Raw genomic sequence first — 19,169 nt, 5'->3', positions numbered from 1 at the left:
GTCAGCTGCTGGCCGTTTCCAGAGGCTGATCCTGCCAAGAAACAGGATCAGGGTTTAAGCAACTCATCCCCCGTGACACAACCAGCGAGAGGTAGAGGCCACATTCAAAGCCAGGGGTGCTCCCTTGCAGTCCTGCTGTCCCCAGTGGCCACATGCTGTGGGGTCGACAACAACACTGGTTTGTTTCTCACGGTTCCAGAGTGAAGAATTCGAAATGAGTCTTAGGAGACTCGAGGCGTCAGTCAGCAGTGCCGTGCTCCCCAGGGACGCTGTTGGGGGGCGGGGAGGGGTCCTGGCTCTTCCTCCATCTGGTGCTCCCGGTGTCCCTAGGATCCTGGCCCGATCCCTCCAGCCCCTGCCTGCTCTCCTGCGGCCACATGTGTCCCACCGCACGCGGCCATCCGTGATCTCTGGCCTCGGGGTCATTGATGTAATCATGCTGCCCTTGCGCCTTGTGCTCCGTGAGGAGGCATTGCGGGTTCTGCAGGTCAGGACGGGGCCATCTTAGGGGTCCCTGTACTCAGACACCCCACCCTCCGCCATGTCTGCTCACTTTCTCTCCTTTACTCCCGCCTAAAGCAATAATCCTGTTGTGAAATTAAACCCCATCCCCCAAAGGAAGGCACAGAGGTCTAAGGAAGAGGTCTCCTGCGTGCTCGTCAGACCGAGGCTCGCGGTCTCTAGCAGGTGAGATGACAAAGACGTTCCCAGACGCGAAGCTGAGCACCCCAGCCCGCATGGCAGCTACTGAGAAATGCGGGGACCCAGGAAGATCCAAGAATCACTGTTTCTAGTGATTCAGGGAGTAAAAGCTGACACCGTGCCGTACTCTTGTCATTTTAGTCCCGTGGGTGGATTTCAGCCGAACCTGGGTCCCACGGGCCAAGACTGCCTCGGAGGGGCGTCTGCTGAAGCAGGCAGGTTGGACAGGACGGGTCTGCAGGGGAACGCCGGGGTAAGACGAGCAGTGCTGGCAAGGGAGACAGACAGGGTCACAGCGGGCACCCGCCGGCACCCGCCGTGGGAAAGGCGGATGAGAAGCTGCTGACGGCCACACTTCCGCTCCTAGAGCAAGTTCCCCCGGATCCCTGTGCCCCCGGCACATGTCCAAAAATGAGTCAGTAAATAGATGTCCTTTCAGTCCTCTGTCTCTGTGCAGGGTCTTGGACTGACTGACATAGGATCTTGGCACTATGGGGCTGGGGTCTTATGGCGTTCTGGGGGCTCATATTCCCGTGCAGATCCCCAGAGGGTGCCCAGAGCGGGGCTTGAACCCTTGGAGGGAGGACCTCGATGCTGAGACATCCCTCTGCCCGCGGCTCCCCGTGCTGCAGGTTTGGTTGCTAAGAGCTCCCATCTGTGCCCCCGCTATGCTCCTGGAAGTGGCTTCTTCTGCATTTCTTTGGATGTGGCCGAGCTGTTCTGCTGGCGGTCAGGCCTCTCCCGGAGAGACCGGCCCCGCGTGCGGAGCTGCTGCAGGCTTGGTGCCTCACGGGAGGAGGCAAGCTCCGAGACTTCCTCCTCCGCCGCCCTCCCATCCAGCCTGGAGCTTACAAGTATGATTCATGAGTAGGTTTTCACTGAGACCCGTGCTGGAAAGCCGTCGCTGCAACCGCATGCGAAGCTGCTGAGAGCCGTGTGTCCGGGTCGGTGAGGCCCTGGACGGGTCTCATCGTGGTTCTCTCCGCATCTGTATCAAGATCGGTTTTCAGGAAGCCCTCGACAGGGTTGCATTACAGATTAGGAATGCTGCATGTGGCACGGACAGAGAGGAAAGGGAATTCGGGGAGAGGGGCTGGTTTCCACCCCGGAGATGGCAGCTGGCAGCCCACGGGGCTTGGCTTCCGTGCTGCCGTGCCCAGGAAGAAAGTGGCTCCGGGAGGGACAGAGGCCCAGGCTTGGGTTCGTCGGCTTCCTGCATCTCCCTTGCTAGTCTGCAGGACGAATCTGTTGGAAGCAGGTCAGGAGAGATAGGGATGGGCAGGGTGTGGCTGGCTGCAGCTCCCAGAAACTCGGTGTCCCCCATCTGGCCCGTCCCCAGTGGCCCACAGGGAGCCCTGCACGCCTCAGACAGCTCCCCATCACCCCAGAATGCGGGTGAGGTTGGAGGTTTGCCCCTGGATTGGTCTGAATCCCTGGATAAACAGGGCTTCTTCCAAAGGGCTCTCGGTGACAAGCAGGTAACCAAGTGGCCTCACCCATCTCCAGGTTTTTTAATTCTCTCCCAAACCTTGGCAACTCCACTGACACCACTTGGGCCTGAGTCCTGTCCTCATGTCCAGATGCGTCCTCTGTTCTCATCGGGGAGTCTGGAAGGCGTCTCCGACCCCACGTGTCAGCAGCTCCTATTGTCTGCCTGTCATTTGCCCCCCGGGGGTGGCAAGTCCGGACTCGAGCTCCCTGGACCCGGACCCAGAATCATCCCTGCCTCTCTTCTCCCATCCACGCCCGGTCGGAGGGAAGTCCTACGGGCTATGCCTGCAGACTGCATCCGTCCAGGGCCCGAGCACCCTGCCCCACGCCCCACGGCCGCAGCGCCAGCCCCCCGAGGCCCGCCTGCCTCTGGTCTCCCCAGCCGCACCCGGTGGGTTCTTAGCACAACAGTCAGAGTCCTCCCGTGACAGCAGAGTCCCATCAGGTCACCGCCTCAGAATAAAAGCCAAGGTCGCTGGCATGGACATCTGCGGTGCCCCGGCGGCCTCGCGGGTCGTCCGCCGCCCCGGACCTGTGTGCCCTCCGCCGGCAGCCCCGCCCAGACACCCAGGGCCCTCCAGGGAAGGCCTCTCTGGCACGTTCATCTCAGGGCTCCCTGCCTTCCATTTCTTCATGGAACAGACGTGCCAGGCACAGCCTACCTCGCACTGTTCACCTGCCGCCCACGCAGCCCCCGAGCACAAGCGGGGGGAGGGTGAAACTCGGAGGCCGCAGCCCCCGGTCCATCCCCAGCCCCAGGACCTGGGCTGCGCCCGTCAGTCGCCAACTCCTGCGCTCCCGGCGTGACTGGGGCACGGTCGCAGGGACGTCACCTGTGTCGCAGATCCTCACCGCAATCCCAGCCATCGGGCCTGCCTTTACCAGCTCCTCTCTGGGCGGGGACACGGAGGCGCGGATCAGCCGTGGGACACACCAAGGTTCCGGCTCGTCAGCTGTGGCGCCGGGAGCCAAGATCTGTGCGCTTAACCTCCGCTCTCCGGAGCCCAGTCTGGTGGGCACTCAGGGGACCCTGAAGCCACCGGGACGGGAAGGCCGCGTGGTGACAAGGGAGATGGGCCAGACGGAAAGCTTTCCGACGCGCAGAGGGCAGCCCACCTGTGGGGCAGAAAGTCACCCCAGAAGGGCGGGGGTTTGGATCGGCTTCCACTGGGGCACAGGTTCCTCCCAAACCGCTTGGCTTACGCCCCTGAGAAATATGACCTCGCACCATCGCTGAACGTCAGCAGGGCGGAGGCTGCCGGCTAGGGCTTCCGTCACCACGTCCGCAGGGACTGCACTCCCCAGGGCCGCAGCCTTTGCTCCCCGGGCTCTCCTCACATCTGGAGAGCTGGCGTGGGCGTCCACAAGAGGCCTCTGTGCCCCCGACACGGGCAGCGGGGGGTGCTGCGGGAGCGCCTCACCACACGGCAGCGGCCTCCCCTTGGAAGGCGGAGTTGGGAGGTCCCCGCGACCTCCGGCTGGTTACACGTCAGCATGCGAGGCGGCGATCCGTGATGCAAGCCCAGGACACATGCGAAGTGGGGCACGTTCTGCCACGGGCAGGCATGCGAGTCTCGTCAGCCTCCCCGGGCCGAGTCCTTTGCTTTGGGGTCCAGATCTGTCACCGCTGGGAGCTCGGCCTGGCCTCTGCCCTCTGGCCTGCAGGCTAGGTAGCTCCGGACCCGTGTTGCTCCATGAGCCCAAGAGAAGGAAGCGGCCTGGGGACAAGCAGCTGGTGGGCACAGTGTAAACATGAGAGGTCACCGTGACTCACGGGCACACTGGGGCCGCCCCCCGCCTACTCGATGAGGAAGACACAGCGAGGTGCCCGCATGAGCAGGAACTCGGCAAATCCTCCAACCTGAGTCAGGGCAAGAACTGCTCAGGATAACGTGTGTGGCAGAGTCTGTGGGGGAGGCAGGCTGGGCACAGAGGAAGGGAGGCAGGGCTGCAGCCCCTACCCCACCCTGCCCGAGCCCCTCCTCCAGGCAGGACACGTGAGGGCATCCTGTTTTCTTTTCCATGATTAATGCTTTAAAATCGACAGTATGGGGCAACTGGGTGGCTCAGTGGGTTAAGCCTCTACCTTCCGCTCAGGTCATGATCTCAGGGTCCTGGGATCGAGCCCCGCATCTGGCTCTCTGCTCAGCGGGAAGCCTGCGTCCCCGCCTCTCTCTGCCTGCCTCTCTGCCTATGTGTGATCTCTGTCTGTCAAATGAATAAATAAAATCTATAAAGTAAAATAAAATCGACAGTATGCTCGGCACTGTGCACTCTTGGACATTTATCCCAGAGAAATAAAAGTTTACATTCGCACAGAAGCTTGTACACAAGTGCCGACGACAGCTTTATTCATAATGGTCAAACATCAGCAGTAACTCCGAGGTCTTTCCATAGCGAACGGGTAGACCAACGGGTCCTTCCACTCTAGTGCCAAGGGCCGAACACCTGTGTCTGCCCCAAACCCCTGTGTTGGAACCCTCGCCCTCTCTGGGGTGGCGCGTGCATGTGGGGGCTCCGGAAGGGGCGTGGGTTGGAGGAGCGCACGAGGGTTCTGTAACTGGACTGCAGGGTGGACGCGTGAGCGTGCCCTGAGACACAATCACAGAGTCACACACACACATGCACACACAGGAGGAATCTGGGCAGGACTGGTGGGCTGTGTCCATGTCGAATCCTGGCTTGCAAGGTGTTTCCATGGGAGAAACGGGTTCGAGGGCATGGGGTCCTTCTGTATAATTTCTTACAACTGTACGTGGATGTGCAAATATCCCAAAAGAAAAAGCGAATTTAAAAACTGGAAACATGCGCATGGCCCCCCCAGCTCCAGCCACCTCGCACCCCTCTGCTGCGTGGGCTCCGGGGCTGCTCTGGGTTTGTCCGGGTGTAGCGGTCGGGTCTGGTTTTTGGAAACACACGTGGCGGCTTGCCAGACGCTCCGTCCTGCGTTGTCCTTGCTCCCTCGCACAGGCGCCTCTGGCGTCCCTCACCGGTTAACTGCTCTATTCTTTCTCGGGAGCCTCCCGCGATCTCTGGGAGCGCTGTCCTGTGCTGTCCTCAGGCTCCTCCTCCTGCCGCACAACCTGGAACGCGCAGCCGCGTGTGACGGTGGGGCGCCGTCCCGTCAGCCTTCCTGGGCTCCCCCGCGCACAGCATCCTTGTGTGCCCTGAGGCGCAGAGGGTCGTGGCCCCCGACGCAGCATCTCAGTGCATCCCCCTCCCCCACACCCCCCCGGGAAACAATAGCACGGGGCTCCTGAAATCGCCCTGCTGCCCTCCCTCCAAGACTCGGGGAAAACAGTTGATTTCATCCCAACTCCCGCTCTGCAGCAGCACTGCCGAACCCACAGTTGTGTCTGTGACGCAGGGTAGGGAAGAGACAGGGACCCCCAGCTGTGATGTCTCTCCCCTTCCCTCCCACGCCCAGGTCTGAAGGGAGGGAGGCCCATGGGAGCACCGCGGACAGCAAGGCCAGAGTCAGAGCTGCCAGCAGCCGTTCCGTGACTGCGTCCTCTCTGGCAAAGCCCGGTGTCCGAGGCCCTGGTGGCTCTGGCTGTGGAGATGTCCCATGTCACCAGCGCTAACTGGGCTTCCACGCTTTGGGGCTGCTCAGGGCGTGTGAGGCCAGCGGCACTGTGGTACGTTTGCGGGTCTCACAGGATGGGCCCCAGAGAGTGACCGGAGGCACAGGAGGACCCCAGAGCAGGCGCACAGGTCTCACCGAGCGCAGAGATGCTGGCCTCCACAGACCAGCGGGCTGAGCGGAAACATGGGGTCAGAGTCACTGCAGGGACAAGCCCCTGACTGCTCAGGGCTCGACCCTCCTGTCAGAAGCCTGTGACTCCAGGACCACCTGGCCCTCATGCTCCGAGGCTGCCAGGCCTCTCCCTACGAGAGGGATACAGGCTCCAGCAGAGCTTAGTTCTGGGCTAGGAAAGACTTGTTTTCCAAACGAGGGACAGCTTTGGATGTACTTGCCCAGGGCTCTCCCAGCCCTGACCTCAGACCTCGAGAGAGTCTGCTCGCGCTCTCCGTCCCCCAGGAGAGGAGTGAACGCCTGACCCCGGGAGCTGACGGCAGTCAAACGCCAATTCTGTCCTTGGCACTGAATCACGGGCTGGGGAAAGTTCCGGGATCGTTGGCCAGAATCCACACGGCAAGGAATCAGGACAGAGAGCCAGAAACACCCCATTCTTCGCCGCCCCCCCCCCCCCACCAAATCAAGCCAAGTGACTCCTGGCAGCCGGCGGCAGCTCGGGGGAGGAAGCTCCCCGCGCTTGTAGGGCACAAAGGAGCACGCGGACGGAGGGCCCCAGGGGTGGTGGTTTACAGCTAGAGCTGCACACACTTGGTCCCGGCATCCTTTGAGGAGGGCAGGTGTGGAGGACACAGAACTCCTGGCACGGGGAGCCCCAGAGCCTCCCCTCGCTTCCAGAAGGATGTTCTGCTTCTCCGCTCGTTCTTATTCGCTCAGGAAAGGAAAAGCAAAAGTTAAGTTCTGGTTGACTTGAAATTATGGAAAAAAAAAAAAAAAAAGAAAAACCTGGACAATATATAAGTCGGTGGTTTTTGGACACAAGGAGGAGCAGAGAGGACAGAAGTCCCCAAAAGAAAGGGCGCACAGGTGCCCCAGCTCACGGCCAAGTGCTGGTGACTCACAGGAAAAACTGTATGTTCTTTGAGAAACATAATTTACCAAAGGGGGCCCAAGAAGACACCAAAAATTTGACTAGCTTCTCTGTCTGTTAAAGAAATTGGATTCTTAACTTGAACATATTCTGGCAAAGAAAACACCAGATCCAGGCGGGCTGATTGGCAAATTCTGTCCAACTTTTTAAAGGGATGATACTCCGCAGGGGCGGAGAGAAGGCTCTACAACTCACTTCGGGAGCTGTAACCCTCAGGAAAAAAACTTGACAAGGGCAAGGCAGAGGCAACAAAGAAAATTACAGTCCAGAATCTGATACAATGTGTCCTCTGCATCTGATACAATGTGTCCTCTGCATCTGATACAATGTGTCCTCTGCATCTGATACAATGTGTCCTCTGCTCGAGGTTTGGGAACCAAACCCAGAAATGCTCCCAGATGCTAAGGCATTGTGACCAAGCCGGGGTCATTCCAGGTCTGCAAAATGGGTTGAACAGTCAAAAACCAATCAGGGTAATTCATCACATTAACAGAATGAAGAAGGAAAAGCATTCGATCGTATCGACACGCAGAGGGGAAACAATAAGACAAAATGGGACCCCGGTTCATGAGAAAAACTCCCAGCAAGCGGGGGAATAGATGAGACACACCTGGGAGAACCTACGGCCCGCGTCAGGGCTCCAGAATTCTTTCCCCGTGAGGCCAAGGACAAGGACAGAATGGCGTCAGAGCCTTCTTCTATTGACCATCATACTAGAGATCCCAGAGAGTAGAATACGGCAGGAAAAAATAAGTGCAGGGACATACAGATCGGAAAAAGTGAAGTGAAGGAGCCGGATTCACAAGATCCTCGTGGATCCTCGTGTTGGGAGAGTTGCCATGGCAACCTGGGCGGCTCCCTCCAGAAAGCCTCCTGCAGGGATGGTGGGAGAGGACCGGCCCCTGGGACTCCGCTTCCCGCAGGGCTCCCGGCGCTCTGGCAAGAGGGGCCACCCCTAAACTTTGGTACAATTAGATATGGGTTTTGCTGAACCCGTTCCCTTGCAGAAGTCTGGGACTCTGGCACGTACAGGTCAAGCAAAAACGCAGGACACAGTGTCCCCCGTGAGCTTCCCTGGGTGGCAGCCCCCCCACGGGTGTGGCCGTGACCCGGTGCTCGCAGGGTCAGGGTGCTCCTCCAGGAGGAAGCTCAGATCTGGTCTCCCCTGGTCTCCCCTACACTCCGTGTGTTTCTTCTTTCGCTGATTTTGATTCGCACGTGTTGACTGTAAGAGTCCAATTGCCCTGAGTCCTCCCGGGGAGTCCTGGAACCTGAGGGTGATCTTGGGGCGCCCGCGACACAACCTTGTGTGCAGAAAATCCAACGGAATCTGCAAAAACAGCTATGAGAACTTGAGCAAAATCGCAGTTTACCAGGTCCATAGGTAAAAACCTATTGTATTCCGATACTAGCCAAAAAACAGAGGAAATAAAGATTTTTGATACACAATTACTAAAGCATCTAAAATCACAAAACACTTAGGATAAAATCTGATTTGAGAACATAAAAGACCTTCTATATACTGAAAAATAGAAAATATTTCTGAGAGAAAGAAATCTAAACAAAAAGGGGTTTATTGTGTCCAGGCCGACTGTAAGGTGTTGAGGTGATTGAAAGGGGAAGGGGTTTTTTCAATAAAAAAATTTTAAGTAGATAAAGTAATACATCTAAGCTTTTGGGTCATATGAAAACCCAAACGGGGAAAAATGAATCCTGACTCACACTCCCACCATACGAAAACTTGAGATGTAAGATGAAAACCAAAACTTTTAAAAAATGTAACAGAATAATCCTGGTCAGGCAAAGATTTCTTAAATAGGACGAAGGAAGCTCCCAGCACAGAGGCAAGAAACCGCACTTCAGCTACACTAAGAATTTCTTCCTACACCGGGAACCGTAAGAGCAAAGCCAGTCCCGTGGAGGGAGGGGACATCTGTGATGAGAGCCCGGGGACTCTCAGACCATCGAGAAAATAGCTGGCCAGGGGGACTTGAACAGTGTGACCAGCGGACCTACAAGAATGTGCCCAATATCATTAGTCGCCAGGAAAACAAAAATAGAGCCCCTGGGAGCCAGGTCACCTCCCCCAGGAGCAAGGATTCCAGTGCCGAGGGACAGAACGTGCAGAGGGACAGAGCCACTGGAGCAGTAGCACGTCGTCCCGGGGGATGGGGTGCCGGTGATTTGGTCCCTGGGGAAAGTGTCCATCAGCATTTCTCAGAGCCAAGCCTACATGTGCCCTGGGAGCCCTCTGTGTGCTCCTGCTCCAGATGGCTCTCCCGGGGACAAAACGTTCACGGTCCCCAAAAATGCAGCAGGAGCATTCACAGCGGCACCGTTCATGAACAGGAAAAATAAAATTGGACACAACCCGGGGGTCTGTCACCATGGAAGGGATGAGCCGAAGCACCGCTGGCCCCAGAGAGAGCACAGCAGCGGAGGGAAGCCGCACCCCCACTCGCCACCTAGAGGTGACGACGGGCACCGCGCAGGAAGCCAGCGCCGGGTCGCTGCAGTAAGATGCACACCAGCATGAACGCCAAGGACAGGCTGGACTGGCTGCACTGGTGACGGAGGAGCAGTAACCTCCCGGGCTGGGCATCAGGGCTCTCGATGTGGAAGGGGACGGCGCAGCCCCTTCCGGGCACTGGGAGCGCTCTGCGTCTCGATCCGACTGCGCGGGCGTGGGCACGCCTGGAACTTGCTCTCGTCACCCTTAAAGCAAATGCGCTTTACTGTCTGCATGTGACATCTTTTCATGAAGAAAAGGGGGAAAGCCATGGTCACCTCCTCACGGGCCAGCAGCGGAGGGGCCAGCTGTGCCCTGAGATCCCCTGAAAAGGGCTGGGCAGGGGGCAGAGGCCACAGCCGCTCTGTGGGCAGAGGGAGCCAGCCGCGGGACGGGGCCCCCGTGCAGACGGACAGGAGGGCGCCAACAGTGAGCACCACTTACCGTGAATGGCCACACGCCGGGCAGGCCCTCCCGCAAGTCCTTTCTGTGCGGTGACTCACGCGGTCCTCACCCCAAGCACAGGAGGAACGCCTGATGCTCCGAGTTCCTGCCCCTCCCGTGGGAGGACTCGCCGCTCTGAGTCTGAGTTCTGCTCCGGGCCCTGGCGAGAGGTGAGAGCGGGGTTGGGAGCCACGCCTCCCCCGCGCCAGAACCCCGTGCGTCACTGCCAGCTGTGAGCTCTCACTCCCCACAGGCTCGCCCCCAGGCCCCACCCAGGTCCCCCCAGGCTCGCCCCAGGCTCCCGTGTATCACCTCTTATCTCTTCCTGTGCGTGGAATTCTGTTTCCAAGCCCCCAGCGCTTGGAGCCACAAATCAGAAGGGAAGGGGGATTTTTCCCATTGGGTTCTGGGCCCCGGAGATGGGAGTCGGCTTCCAGGGGGCCAATCTGGGGTGTTTATGGACATGGCAGTGGGTCCTTAACACACAGAAGCAAGGCTGTTAAGCTGCCCACCCCCACTGCGGACTCTGTGTCTGAGTGCCGACCGGCAGAAGCAAGGTCATCACGCCTCTAGGTACGTACAGAGCCCAGGAGTCCCGGCCACCTCATTCGCTCAGCCCCGCCGCCGTGATCTCCATGCTGGGCCATGCCAGCACCCGTCTGCACGTGGGCTGCACAGTCCTTTCCATCAGGGTGCCGTAAAGCTGGCCTACAGCCTCTTCTGTCCCTGGCTTGTCCAGGTCAGGGCACTGGGCCTTCCTCCAGAGTGTCACCTTCCCCTGCCCGGGGCCAAGGGCAGCTCTGCCCAGCAGTCAGGATCTCCTTCCAGCTCCCCGGGTTCTCCATCCCAGGCGAAGGCCACTAGGGGCCAGACTGGGTCCTGGGGTCCCTGCCGTTCTGCGGCAGGAGGGCAGCAGCTGCAGAGCTACAGGAGAGGCCGCAGGGCAAGTAGGAAGGTGAACATAACAGCCGGAGATGGCGCGTGGGGCCGCGACAGGCCGGGGGACGGCTGTCCGGGGGCAGGGCTCAGGGGCAGTGTATTACAGCACAGTGGCATTGTGGTGCATTGTGACGGCCGGGAAGCAAGGGGCAAGCTTCCCTGACACCGGCGCCTCGGCTAAGAGGGCAGGCAGGTCTGTGACTTCCCCGAGGGGCACTTGTGTGTTTGTTAACGGTGTGACCCAGGGGGTGCCCGGGGAGCCCGATGGGGCGGAATACGTGTTCCCCAGTGAAAGGGGCAGGGAGGCGGCAGGGAGCAGGGCACTGGCTTTCACGCAGCTCTTCGTTTGACCAGCTCTGCTGCGGCCGCGGTGCCTTCACGGCTTAATTGGGGTCTCTGGGACCCACCTTCGTTTTTAAATAGGGAGAGGAAAATGTCCCTGAGTGCCACCCATGGTTGCTGAAGAAACACGAAACCCCACGAGACTCGGGCCCACAGATGCCACACCTCTTCCCAGGGAACGCAAAGGTAAGAGGAAGGACAGCTGCTCCCAGGGGGTTAGAGAATCCTGAGCTACCTGCGCGTCGGGCGTTTTGTTTCTCTCATTTGAAAAGTAACGGCTTCGTGTCTCCTCCTGATGCCTCTTGCCGCCTTCCTCCTCCAGCTTTTAAGAAAGCTTCTTGGGGCTCCTGGGTGGCTCCGTCGGTAAAGCATCCAACTCGTGATCTCAGCTCGGGTCTTGAGCTCTGGGTTGTGAGTTCAAGCCCCCACACTGGGCTCCACGTTGGGTGTGGAGTCTGCTTAAAAAAAACACAAAAGTCCAAAAAAAACTTCTGGGGATTGAACCACATGACTTGTGTCCTTCTGCAGCCCCGTTCACTCTAAAGTCATCCGGGACTGGAGAGTTCTGTGGGTCTGTGCACACGCACATGCCATGGGGGCACTGGAGTCCGGGGCTCTTGGCAGGACACGTGGGAAAGTGACCTGGGCTTCCGTCACCAAGACTAGCAGGACCAACAACCCCTAGCAGATACGAAGTTTCAGGCACAGACGCGGCTCCACTCGCACTGCAGGGGCCCCTGGAAAATGAAACTGTGTTGCAATCTGCTCCCAAGGACACATTTGAAATTCACAAGCATTTGCATTTGCTCCAGGGACTCAGGGCCTCGGCCTGGGTGGCCCTCTGAAGGCGAGTGATCCCTTGGGGTTTAAGCCCTGGATGGGACAGATTTGGCCAATCCGGGCTTCCGTCTCCCGTCCTATGGGCACTGGCCAGGCCGGAATTAACACCTCCCTGTCGACACGCTGGGGAGAAGACGAGTCCCACCTCCTACACCCTCGGACACACCTGTGGCGATGGACGCAGGACCCGCAGAGAGGGGGCGTCTGTGCTGGGAGGAACTTCGGTCTGGACGGGGGTCGATGCCCTGAAACAGGGAGCAAGGAGCTGCTTTGGGTGGAAAATGCTGGTAACCGGCATGGCTCTCATTCAAACTGAAAGCACAAAATCTCTCCCGATTTGAAAACCCTGGGAATTTCCTCTGGGCAGAAGTCATGTCCAGCATGCAGTAGGTCTGCAGCAGCTTTTGGAAGGCATGGCTTGGTGGGCAGTGACACCAACCTAGGGAGCTTCCTTCCAGGCTGACCACAGATCACCCTCACAAGTGTCGCTGTCGACCTCCCGGCCAGGGGCAGGCGAACTTTTTCTGCAAAGAACAGCTGGAGATCCACAGTGTCTGTCTCTGTCAACCACCCAACTCTGCAGTCCTAGTGAGAAAGCGACCACAGCCAGTATGGCAACAAGCAGGCATGGCCGTGTCCCAGTAAGACCTTATTTACTGGAACAGAGTGGAGCCAGATCTGGCCCCGTGGTCGACCCCTGCACCACACGGCCTCATGGTGTCTGCAGGATGGAAACCACGTCCTTGGACTCCCTCAGGACCAGGAACTGTAGCACAGCCGGATTAAAACTGCCTCTCCCTTTACCACAGTACTTAAAACAAATTTTAAAATACTCGTATGTGATGCAATGAGCACTGGGTGTTACACGCAACTAATGAACCATTGAATATTACATCAAAAACTAATCATGGGGGCGCCTGAGTGGCTCAGTGGGTTAAAGCCTCTGCCTTCGACTCAGGTCATGATCCCAGGGTCCTGGGACCGAGCCCCACATGGGGCTCTCTGCTCAGCGGGGAGCCTGCTTCCTCCTCTCTCCCTGCCTGCCTCTCTGCCTACTTGTGATCTCTGTCAAATAAGTAAATAAAATATTTTTAAAAAAGCTAATGATGTACTAATGTTGGCTAACTAAATTTTAAAAAAAGAAAGAAAATGTTTCTATCTTCCTAAAGCAGATGTTCGTTGGAAGACCATGTCTATAAAGTGTTCTTTCTTACCGTTAGGTGTACCGAACGTTCCTTAGGTGTCCACACATGTATTTGAACAAGCTTCTATCTTAATAAAACGAGGTGGTGTTTGGGGAAAAAATAAAAATAAATAAAAACAAGAATATTTGTCAAGTGACTACGTGTTGTTTTGGGGCTAAATCGAAAGGGTGAAGATATGAACTTGGCTTCAGAACGGACAGAAGGTGAAACTTAGCCTTCTGGATCTTGGATGTGAGAGCCGATCCGTGAGAACTGTGGTCTGGCGAGCGGCCACCAGGGGACACCCAGGGCACACAGGAAATCGGGCGGCGGGGCACGAAGAAACGAAGGGTAACATCTAGGGTGCCGAAGGTGTGCCCCACCCCAGGTTGGGTTGTTGGGCTCGGGGGTGCAGGACCTGGGATCCTGGGTGGGTGAGAGTGACCCAGAAGCGTTCCCTGATGCCGCCCTCCCCAGGAGGCTGTGGGCTGACATGTACAGCTCCTGCAGATAAATATGTCATTTCAAAATTCTTCCAAATTTTTATTCATTTATTTGAGAGAGCAGGAGAGCATGAGCGGTGGGGAGGGGCAGAAGCAGCGGGAGAAGCAGACGCCCCTCGGAGCAGGGAGCCCGATGCGGGGCTCAATCCCCCGACCCTGGGATCACGACCTGAGCCGAAGACAGTCGTTAACGGACTGAGCCGCCCGGGGGCCCCAAACACATCATTTTAATTGTGAGTGTGAGGTTCTCTGGGCTATCCCGGACCTCAAGCATCCCAGGGGGAAAAGCCGATGACACTTCGGGCCACGTTAATAATTGACCAACTTCTGCTTAGGGGAGAGGATGCGTGCTGGGAGGGGCGCGTGGTGGGGCTGAGCCTCGCCTGGGTCTCCCTTAAGTTCGGCTTTGGTCCCAGTGTGCACAGCACATGAAGTCTTCCAGATAAACGGGGCATCCTTCTCATGGGGCAGCGTGTCAACCGTCTGCTGTTACTCAAACGTACCCCTTGGCTCAAGTGAACATTCAGCCTACGGAGGAATATGAAATACTATGTAACGGCTAAAAACTCACCGCAGGGACGCTGGGTGGCTCTGTCGGCTGAGCGTCCGAGCCCTGGTTTCGGCTCAGGGCTGATCTCCAGGCTGTGGGATCGAGCCCCGCATGGGAGTCAGGCTTCATGATTCGGATGGGAGACCTGACGTCTGACAGCTGTGTTGATGGAGATGGGGTCCAGGAACGCAGTGACGTAGAGCTCAAGGGACTCCCCAAGGTGTCCTTGACCTGGCGCGACCCCACGCACTGGCGGCCTCAGAAGCGCCAACACCCCAGGCTGGGGGGAAACCCACCTGCTCCTCACACTGGCTGGTAACTGCCTTTGTGCCTGTGGGACCCCCGACTTCGGCCCCGGAGCCCCCGAGCGCGCCCTCCGCTCATCAACCCCAGCCCCCGCTCGGTGTCAGCACGTGCTCACCCCCAGGGCTGTCCACGGGACGACCCACACATGCACGGCTTTCTCGGAGAGGGACCAACTGTCCCCGTTTGCCCAGGACCCAGGGGTTTCTGTTTTCTCGATGTGAAAACTGGGATAAATCTAGAGAAACCAAGACAAGCTGGTCATTTCATGTAGACTTTGCTCCCGAAATATGCAGGCTTGGTTTTGTTCTGTCTGATTTTGTACCACAAAAGGGCACTGGGCATCTTGTGATGCCTTTTATACATGGTCTGTTCGTTCCGGAGGGGTCCGGGCACGGCTCGACTTCCTTTTCCGCAGCCACCGAGTCGCTCCCGCGATGCCTCTGTTGTCAGGCTCCCGGGGGCTGCAGGGCTTTGCTGGGTGACTCTGAGCTAGTCCCAAACATTGCTGAGGGCAGATGGAATTAGGGCAGTAGGGCTGCAAGAAGATTACGGCTTCCCGAGAGGCTGGGGGAGAGAATAAGAGGGAATGCGCTGCAAGCCGGGGACGCAGCGGTCACACCCCACTTCTGGAATCCAAAGTGTTTGTGCTGCGGAGTCTTGCCTGGAAGCAGTGGATGTCAGAATCACCCAGACGGTTTATTAAAATGAGATTGCCGGCCCCGACGCCCAGCATTTCTGATTCCGTAGATGGGGGGTGAGGACAGAGGTGCTGCGTTTCTAATGAGCAAAGTAAATCCTGCGAGTCTGGGAGCCATGCTTTGAGAACCAACCAGGGGTTGTCGAGTGTTTTCTGTACGTGGCCACACTGTAAATATTTCAGGCTTTGTGACAACCTGGTCTCAACTGCTTAGCTCTGCGGCGATGCTCCCAAAGGAGTCACAGGCGGTATGTAAGTGAACGAGCATGGCCGTCTACCAATAAAACTTTATTTACAAAACAGTCAGTGGGCCAGATCCAGCTCACGGACTGCAGCTTGCCAAGCCCTGGTTTAAACCATCACTCTGTGACTTCTGATAATGTCGTCTGCTTCTCTCGTGTGCTGTGTATCGGTGAGCCCGTGGCTGTGAGCCTGTCGACAGCACTGAGCCCGTCACAGAGGGTGTGAGAAGGACCATTGGTTTAGAAAACACAGAGAGTGAGACAGAGTGTATCAGTCAGCTCTTGCTACATGACGAGTGTGCCCAGACTGGCTTACGGCAACAACTGTCTCATTATTATCCATTAGTCTGCGTGTCGACTGGGTGAGTGTTCTGATCTGGCCTCTCTGGTATGCTGGAGGCCACCCAGGAGGTCACCTGTGCTGAGTGATTGGAGAGGGCAGCCCGCACCTGTCCGGCGGGTGGTGGGCGGTTGGCTGGCTGCCTCAGTCTCTTGCGCACGGTCGTCAGGACAGCGAGACGGGGGCTACAGTGCTTCCTGATGGACGCTACCTGCCTCCATCACACCCTGCCGGTCACCGGGGTCGCAAATCCAGCCCAGATTTAAGAGCGGGGAAATGGGCTTGCCCTTGTAACAAGGGAAGCTGCGAAGAACGGACGGCTGTTCACAAATCAGGGCGCAGGTGGAGAGGTGAGGTAGGGACGCGAGCTGCATGGGATTAAGTCTCTCTGCAGCATTCAGGAGATGGAGATCTTCCCTACTCCCCTGCGCCTGAGTCCTCATTGGAAAGTCGAGAGTGGGGACCCCCAGCCCCACGGCGGTGCTGGGAGGGTTACAGGTGCTCACTTAGACCTGTGTCCTGCATGAGCAAGTCCTCTCCGTTTGTTGAGATGTGTTAACATCTCAACGAATGCGACAGATATGATAGCAGCGGGGGCGGAAGGCATCGAAGGCCCTCGAGGCCATCGGAATGTGCCTCTCACGTACTTCTCCAAGGACTGCCCTGCCCACCCCCAGCTCTGTGCTTTGGCTCGTCTGCTCCCCTGTCTGGGATCTGGCCAGGTCCTCGGAAGCCAACTCAACAGTGTTGCCTCTTATTTAGAGCCTTTATCATGATGAGCCAAAGTATCTTCAAAAAAAACCAAACAAACACGGATGTGTTTCCGCTCTCGACTGGAAACGCCTTGAAAGAGGAACCCGGGTCTGGCCCCACGCCAGAAGTCGCGTCTGCAAGAACATCCATTCAAACCCCGTGCAGTCGTCGGGCGTGTTTCTCCCCACTTCTGCTTAGACACCTTGGAAGCCAGCCAGGGGGATTTCCACGAAAGGAAGGACTGTTAACAGGAAGTGTGTAAGCACGGCACGTTGGGTTCCCTTCCAGCTCTGCGTGGCCTCGCGGCTGGGACATCACCGCAGGGAGCCTGGTGTCGTTTTCTTAAGAAAAACAGATAGGAGGGGCGCCTGGGTGGCTCAGTGGGTTAAGCTGCTGCCTTCGGCCCAGGTCATGATCTCAGGGTCCTGGGATCGAGTCCCGCATCGGGCTCTGCTCGGCAGGGAGCCTGCTTCCTCCTCTCTTTCCCTCTCTGCCTACTTGTGATCTCTGTCTGTCAAATAAATAAATAAAATCTTAAAAATTTTTTAAAAATAAGTAAATGTGCAATAGTTTTCCGTGACATTTAGTTTCCAGATCACGACCGATCACGACACGATGATCGTTACTATAGGGGGAACAAACCCTGTGGACCAGGCACTGCTCCGGGTTCCCGACACCCACGGGGCTTGTGTCACGTCTCCGTGCGCCAGATGGAAAGCCGAGCTCAGCAGTAAGTGCCCGCAGGCTTGGCCTGACCCGAGTGCCCGAGGGCTTGTGACCGGCCCCGCCCTCAGCTCAGTGAGCCTCTCCTGGTCAAGCGAGCTCTGCCGAGACAGGCACAGACTCTGGCCCTCACCGGAACAGGAGCTACAACCTTCAGGCAAAGTTACAAGAAAAGGTACAATTGAATGAAAATGGACTGTGTTCTTTCCAACAGCATGTAACAGCTAGCGACGGGAAGAGAAACCGGCAGAACGAAGGGAGTAATAGTGACCACGTTGGAAAGCCCTCTCTGGGCTGTGGGCTGCATCTCAGCCAAGGCTTGAGAAGGGCCCAGGAGGGTGGGGATGGACCCCCTTTCTCACAGCAGCAAGGTCCAGTGGCCTTGGCCCTGTCCTGTGGCCGCAGGAAGAAATTGCCACACACTGGGGGGGCTCCCAACGGCAAGAACGCACTCTGTCCCCGTCCCGGGGGCTGGCCGTCTGAGGTGACAGTGAGGACAGGGCTGGTCGCTTCTGGGGGCAGAAGGCAAATCTGCTCTGGGCATCCTTCCCAGCCCCCAGCCGCCGTCAGCGCTGTCGGGCGTCCCTGGACTCGCGGACGGATCGCTCCGGCCTCTGCTCGTCTCCACGTGACCTTCTCCTGTGTGTGTCCACTTTGCTCCTCTTCAACAAGACCCCAGGCACTGACACAGGACCTGCCCTCACGCATGGCCTCCTTCAGCCCGATGACGCCTGTCAAGACCAGATTTCCCAAGGTGCTGGGAGTCAGGACACCCACATGCCTCCTGTGGGGACACTAACCCACAACATCCCTCACGGGCCCTTCCCCTCCACGACGGCCTCACGTGGGAATGCCGTGGCTGCTGTGGGTTTGGGGAAGGTCAAGAACACCATCCCGGGCCCTCAGGGGCGTTTGACCGAAGAACGCCCGGAGGCCGTGGCCGGGCGTGGGCCGGGCCAGCTGCTTCCACCCACCTTGGTGCAACCACGGCGTCCCACGGGAGGGGGAGACCAGTCTGCCAGGGTCTGAGCATTCGCCAGTTGGGCATCATGGTTAAGTCGTGGTGGCCTGGCGTGGGGCTCTGCGCTCAGAGACCGCGTGTACCAGGTGGTGCCCGGTGACTCGGGAATGCTGATCACGTCGAGGAAAACGTCCACCACAAAACCACAGTTAAAAACCTCTGCTCTGGGATAGATGGAAGGTGTGTGCGTCGTGAGGACGCAGCTCTGAGCATCCCCTGCCCCGGGTCCTGCCCCCACGGCTGTTCTCAGGCCCCGGAAAGAAAGGGGCCCCCGTGTGGTTTGCAAGGACAGCAGGAGCAAGCACCCCGCGTCCGCGACGGCCGTGAGCGATTCGCAGGTTCTGGGACTTATTTCCATGATGAATGAATATACAGACGTTCTCTACCCGCAAAGTAATGAAAATTGCCTTAAAGGGACAAAAACATTTGTGATGATAAAGGTTTCGTTAAAATGCTGTATTCAAAAGAGAAAATGGATTCGTTTATTCTGAGGGTGACCAATTTTTAAAAAACCAATCGATAATAGATCTGCACTAATTATCAAAACATACCAGGGCAGCTGCAGGTGCGGGGCTGGGGGGGGGGGGGGCGTGACTGTCTTCTCCGGTGCCTTCTCCTGCCTTCCGGACCTGCAGAGACGGAAGGGAGATGTCTGGAAGCAGAGGGAGGGGAGGGATCGGCCTCACCCTGGGGCCAGGAGCCCAGCAGGGTCCCTGGGAGAGGTGGGATCTGGGGTGGGGGCACAGGGAGAGCCTGCAGTGACCACCAGGGCCACCGGCTCCTCCCGGGGTCTCCCTGCCTAAAGCCTCTGGCTCAGTGAATGGGAAAGAAGGTGCCCGTGAAGCAGGTCATGGACTGCGCCAGAAACCAGCAGAGGCCGGGTCCTAGCAGGAGC

General features: G+C 57.9%; 1 protein-coding gene and 1 long non-coding RNA gene across 2 annotated transcripts in view; one reads left to right on the top strand and one right to left on the bottom strand.

Moving 5' to 3' along the window:
• Nucleotides 1-4,527: 4,527 nt before the first annotated feature.
• Nucleotides 4,528-10,837, bottom strand: LOC131822742 (uncharacterized). The gene is made up of 3 exons (XR_009350301.1): nt 10,416-10,837; nt 9,835-9,994; nt 4,528-5,276 (listed from the first exon to the last, which is right to left on the bottom strand). It is a non-coding gene; the product is annotated as an uncharacterized LOC131822742 (long non-coding RNA).
• A 141-nt stretch (nt 10,838-10,978) lies between these two features.
• LOC131812594 (uncharacterized) overlaps nt 10,979-19,169 on the top strand; it is a 30,878-nt gene continuing 22,687 nt past the window's right edge. Inside the window, exon 1 of the mRNA XM_059142357.1 lies at nt 10,979-11,301. The gene's annotated coding sequence lies outside the window, so the exon portion shown is untranslated. The remainder of the gene's footprint in view (nt 11,302-19,169) is intronic.

The sequence above is a fragment of the Mustela lutreola genome, chromosome 1, assembly GCF_030435805.1.
Source record: "Mustela lutreola isolate mMusLut2 chromosome 1, mMusLut2.pri, whole genome shotgun sequence".
NCBI lineage: Eukaryota > Metazoa > Chordata > Mammalia > Carnivora > Mustelidae > Mustela > Mustela lutreola.
This window is presented reverse-complemented; position numbering and strand designations above follow the sequence as displayed.